Source organism: Lipophrys pholis (assembly GCF_963383615.2).
Source record: "Lipophrys pholis genome assembly, chromosome: 8".
In the NCBI taxonomy this organism is placed as follows: Eukaryota; Metazoa; Chordata; class Actinopteri; order Blenniiformes; family Blenniidae; genus Lipophrys; species Lipophrys pholis.
In genome coordinates, this window is record NC_137630.1 from 9,599,302 (window position 1) to 9,605,301 (window position 6,000).

Sequence of the window (6,000 nt, forward strand, 5' to 3'; positions counted from 1 at the left end):
CATGTGAAGCGTTTTCTTTAGAGATGTAATAATGAACCTGGAGCTTAGATTTTACCCGCCTGCACTCTGCCTGCATGAACCTTTGTTAGAGCTTTTACCAGTATATCCTCCTTCCAGGGGTTTTTTCTCTTACTACAAACTCTTTCAGCTCTGACTGGAGCTGTGGCATCAATGATGTTTATAATTTTAGAGCTGAAGTTATCTACAACGTTGTTGACAGGAGCTGCTGGCAGAGCTGGCGCGTGAATGAACGTCCAGGTTAAAGACTCGACATGTGTTTTCATCAATGTCACATTTTCTGATCAAATGTGTTCTGCTTCTGCTGCAGTCAAGCTGAGATGGAGACTTGGAATGAAACAGAGTAATGATGAGAAACAGACACATTTTTCACTACTGAAATGTTTACACAGTTGAAAATAACCAAGTCGAAGATGTTTCCCTTGTGTGTGGAATTTCTTACATGCTGAAAAAGTCAAAAATGTTCTTTAACACTGTTGGCTATTATCACAGTAAATAACGAATCACCCGTTATCACAAGAGACATAATCAATACATACAGCAGACAGCAGTTTACTAAAGCCATGAAAGAGGTTTGCATTGTATTTGGGTGGTCTGTAGATGGTTACTAATATTGCCCGACAAAGAGTTCACCTGAAGCACAACATGTTCAAAAGAGTCAAACTGCACTATTTTAGTCATTTCACCAAGTTTCTGTTCAAATGAATTAAAAGTGACTTCCCCGACAGAGACCTAACATTTATTAAACCAAAATGTAGTGTATTATGAATATTACTGGATTCACACTGAGGCTGTTGCACAACTGCAGTTAGATTAGACAGAGTAACGGTATGTTTGTTCTCACTGATAGGCAGAGTAACGGCATGTTGGTTACTGATAGGCTTTTGTACATGCTGCCAACTGTTTGAAATCGCCGATATGTTAAACAAAGGAGCCTGGGGTCTTTCTCATCTCTGGTGCACTTCTGATGGAGGCTGCCTATGACCTCTGGTGTTTGATAACTCCTTCTTCAGTGACGCTGCTCTAAGAAGCTCCTTCAAAGGTGAGGTTGGGGAAGGCGGGATGGGGCTGGTGGTGGTGGTGAACTTTATCCCACTGGAGAAGCATGTTGAAGTCAGTCATGTATTCAGAGGCGAGAGAAAGGGTTGGAATGGGGCCTGGAATGAAAACTTTTCGTGAATTTGCCTCTGTTATACAGAACAGGTCCACAGACCAGGTTCAGGCTGGAGTTTTTCTATTACAAATATTTCCTCCACCTCTGCTGTGCCTCAGACAATATGGTTCCACTTTATACCATAATCTTGTAATTGCTTCTTTTGCTTGTTGGTATGTAAAATCTTGACCAGGTATTTGTCAATTTTTCCAGAGCAGCTTTCACAGTGGTGTAATAGTGAACTTCATTTAGGTTGCACCATCCGTTTTCAGCAAGTCCAGATCAGATTGAACTCTTTTCGGATAAAAAGATCACGGCAACTGGAACCCATCCCAGCTCTCAGACTGTGGGTGGAATCTGGTGGTTTGGACCAGGTATATTCTTGCTGTAGAGCAGAGTTCCCCAATTCTGGGCCTTGAGGGCCGGTGTCCACCATGTTTTAGGTTTCGCCCACTTTCAACACACCTGAATGCAATAAGAGCCTTCTTACTTGGCTTTTTTACAAGCTTGACGATGACATCAAACATCAGATTGAGTGTGCTGAAGCTGGGAGAGAGATAAAACGTATATATATATATATATATATATATATATCGTCAGGAGAATTTCCTAGTAAAAAAAAACCTCAGGATGACAGGAATCAGACTGAGAGCGATTTGAAAAAGTTTAAGACGATTTCATTACAGTATTTTGGAAGAAGAGACAATGTCACAGTACAACCTCTGTGTGACTGTTCAGGAGTTTAACTATGAAGTCAGAAAGTGCCTTCTTAAAAGCTGAATTGTTTTGAGACAGCATTGAAGGACACCAAAAGCAGCACAGAGGTTCCAAAAGTGCTGACACAGGTCATCCTTGAAACTCAGACTGCAAAATTACACATCATTAGACAAAACAAGATTATTTTTATATGTACCTTTATTTAACCTCATCAAGATTAAAAAATCATTTTTTCAAGTGTGTCCTGGCCAAGACAGGCAGCAGTTCATTAAAAAAGTGTCAGTATGTTCAGTCTGCCAATCATTGTCCCAGTTGCACTGCAAAATATTGAAGTTCTTCAATCCTCTGGTTTGCACCAGTTGATCTGTTTCGACTGGTTTTCAGAGCTGCCTTAACAAACCTTAATGCACCTGTGGGTGTCTTTTTTTTGGCTCAAAGACCTTTGGAAGTGAGGTTCTGGAGTCATCGTTCAGCTCAAGGGTGTTGGGTGTTGTGCTGAAGAGTATACATGATGAAATACCAATATTTTTGCAAAACCAAACAATTACTAGGGGAAAAAAAACTACAATGACACCGTCTGGTGCAAAATACAGTCAAATTAAATTTAGGAAACGTCTTTAAAAGAAACAATGTTTTCTTGGAAATATTCACAGTTTGGTGATTTGGTGGGCCAGATTGGAGCCTTGTGCGGGCTGGTTTTAGCCCATGGGACTTAATGTTTGTCACCCCTGGTTCAGCTACTTGATGCAGAATCAAATTCTCTTCACTTGGAGACTCTCAATTATCACACATCTAGGCTCTCGAGCCGATGGAAAACACCTGGCGTTGAGGTTACTTTTTCCATCCAACACCATTAGAGCTCTGGTTTCATTCATATAAAGAGCTCATGTTTGTTAACAGTTGTAATGTGGATGAAAATTTGCCCAAAAGCTAGAATTGTGTATGATGGCTAATATAATACACCAGTATCATACACTAGATTCACCAAGCATGTCTGAAGTTCTGCCTTGAAACCAGCACGTCCTCTGTGCTTTACCACATGCTGATGTTTAGCTCTGGGTGTTTCTCTTTATCTCTGAAACAGGAAGGGAGATTATGATCCAAAGAACATGCAAACATACTCCAACCCTGGAGGGAAACTTGGCTGCAGAACATTTTGGATTTCCATTAATCTCAATGAAGATTGCTCAGCCTATCCTCCTTTCATGATTTAATAGGATAAATCATACATTTCTGATGCCAAACGCTACAATATGCTGACAGGACAGAACATTCATCCTGCCATATTGGCATAATCTTGACGTAGCTGTTGAAGTACATTCTTGCAGGTGGAAATCTGAAACCATATAGAGGACATATTGGCACCAGTGAACTCGGCGCCCACAATATTCAATATCAAACAAAGCATCTTTGGTGTTTATAGCTTGGACATACATAGCCTTCTCCAGTGTTATAATATGATCTGCTGTGAAACCCTTCTTACGTAATATACTGCTTTCAAACCAATTGCAATTCCTACAGGAAAGTTCAAATCAGAGGAAATGTCTGCAAACCCAAACAACTGCCCCAGCTGAAGCTGGACTGGGGAACACCTGTTGTAATTTGGTACTGTCTGGCAGTGTGAGTGATGAGGAAGGTAATATGAGATGAAAAAGCTGGGACTCCATGCTCTCTCCTGTGCACGTAAACCACATGTTCAGCTCTCGATATTCTCTCAAGTTCATAGTCAAGAAGAGTAAAAGGCTGCAGAAAAGGAATTCTAGACTGGCCCATGTGTTCTTCACCACTGGACTTTCACAGTTACTTTTGCAAGTTCTGTCAAAGACTTTAGCACAACGTGGTTTAAATGTTTGGTCCAGAACAAGAAACGTTGTCTCCATGTAGCTATCATCATTCTGGTCTAGTATTTCTATGGGGTACACGCTGTCCAATGAGCTCACCAGCTCAAGTGTGAGGTACACCAATGCATTCCAATACAATAGAAGCCCTGAAACATCTACTTTGCAACTGTAATGACCAGGACACCATGAACGTGTATGGCATTTACAAAATGTGCTAACCTGCTTTTCACGCAAGTATACCATTGATTTCTGGCATTTTGAATTCTGCTGGCTGAAACTTGAACGACTCACTGCCCATCTCTAACTTGATCTGGAAACTGCACTGTAAGAGGAGTGCTGACATTTAAGATCACATTCCCTAAAAATAGATGGCTTGTTAAATGTCTTGGAGCTCAGACGGGTGAAACAGGCTTCAGAGTTGTGTGAAGAAGATGTTTCTCATAAGGAATATCTCAGCTTTAGAGATGCCCGTCTCTGAAGTTTACACTTATAAAATGAGTAATTGTGTTATCCTCATTGAGCTACATGCTACGATTTCCAGGCAACTTCTGTTAGGAGTTTCCATGTTTTCCGCACAGTCCCAAAACATGTGTTTGAGGTTAATTGGGGACTCTAAACTGGGGCCTGTAGCTGTGAATGGGAATGTGTGATAGTTTAGCTCATTTTCTTGGCCCTGTGATGGACTTGTACCCTGCTTTCACTCTTAAAGTCTGCTGGAATCGGCTCCTGAGCCTGCAACCATAGGAGAGGAAAAGCAGTGTGGAGGATGGGGGAACTCTTATCCAACATAGATTCTTTCGTTTAAGAAAGAACATCAACTTGAACACATCAAAACAAAATAATTCATCCGTTCAGCCTCCACCCCTACTTCAGGATTGGGGAGAAAGCTGTAATACCCGGAAAAAACTAATATAGAGATAACATGTAAACTCCAGATAGAAGCCGTCAGGCTCGGTGGGTGGTAGAGGAGTGATTGGTTGTGCGATATTTGGGTTAAGCCGTTTGCCTTGCCCCCTGTGACCCCCTGGGGGCCTCTGGCTGGGTTCATACTGTGCTCTGTGGGTCTTGGGTTCTGTCAACAGGCTGCGTACACATCAATATTATGTGTGCAGGGGCTACCTGCTTGGGTCTTGTCAGGGTGGATTGTTTTTCCCGAATCTTGATGCCTGACCATCCAGGGGTGGGTTGAGGCAGTGCAGGGTTTCGAACTAGGGCTTTAGCAAAGGAGAGCCTTTTTTAGGTATGTATAGGATATTTCCCAGTTCTAATTATTCTTGTCTATTGTATACGTAATTACAATTTGGACCCATTTGCTTTGTGTGTACTTACACTGGTAATTGCCCCAGCCAATGCTACATATGGTGCCCAAAGTTACTGTATTTGAAAAATAACCAAAGAATGCCCATGAAAAACACATGGAAGAATCAAATAACCACTTGACCACAAATGGATCGTCCAGTTGTACAATGTGTAAGCACATATCACCATTCTGCACCTTTTCTGCAGCAAAGTCCTGCAGGAAAACATGCCCCCACACTTGACCTTTTCTTGATTTGAATCCCCTTGGGGAGATTGTTCCTTTGCATATAACCCATCCTTTACATTGGCTAACCCTAGCACACAGGTAGAAGAGTTCTCTGGAGCCCGGCAGAGTTTTTATTTTCTGGCTTCCATTTTCCAATAGTAATTCTGAACTGTTGATGGGTTTGTATGTGTAATTATAGTCTGTGCCCATTTGCTTTGTATCTATTTGCATTTGGAAGTGCCCCAGCAAGTGCTACACATGGTGGCCAATCAATATTAAGGATAACATATTTGAAAAATAACCAATTATTGCCCAACAGTATTACAAAAAAGGCAGAATAACCAACCACAAATCGATCGTTCACTCAAACAATGAGTGAACGATCATTCTGCAGCTCCATATAGACGGGATAGAATAGAATAAATGTGAAGGCGGGACACACCTTGGAATGGTCGTCCATCAGAGGGCCAACACAGAGACATACTCACATTTAGAAATGTGAGCAATTTATAATAAAATATCGTGAACAGTGTTCGACAGCCCAACCAAATGGAGACATAACAGGATCACAGAGGAATAGCTGGCTTCACCTCAAGGATAGGTTGTGTCTTAAGTTGATGTGTTTTACAAAGTATGATTTTCAACATGACCAAGAAGTCAGTTTCCCACTTCTTTTTAAAATGTACTTCAAAATCTTTAGTCCGCTACGAAACAGCATCACTTGAGGTTCATTTGTGGAAGCCACA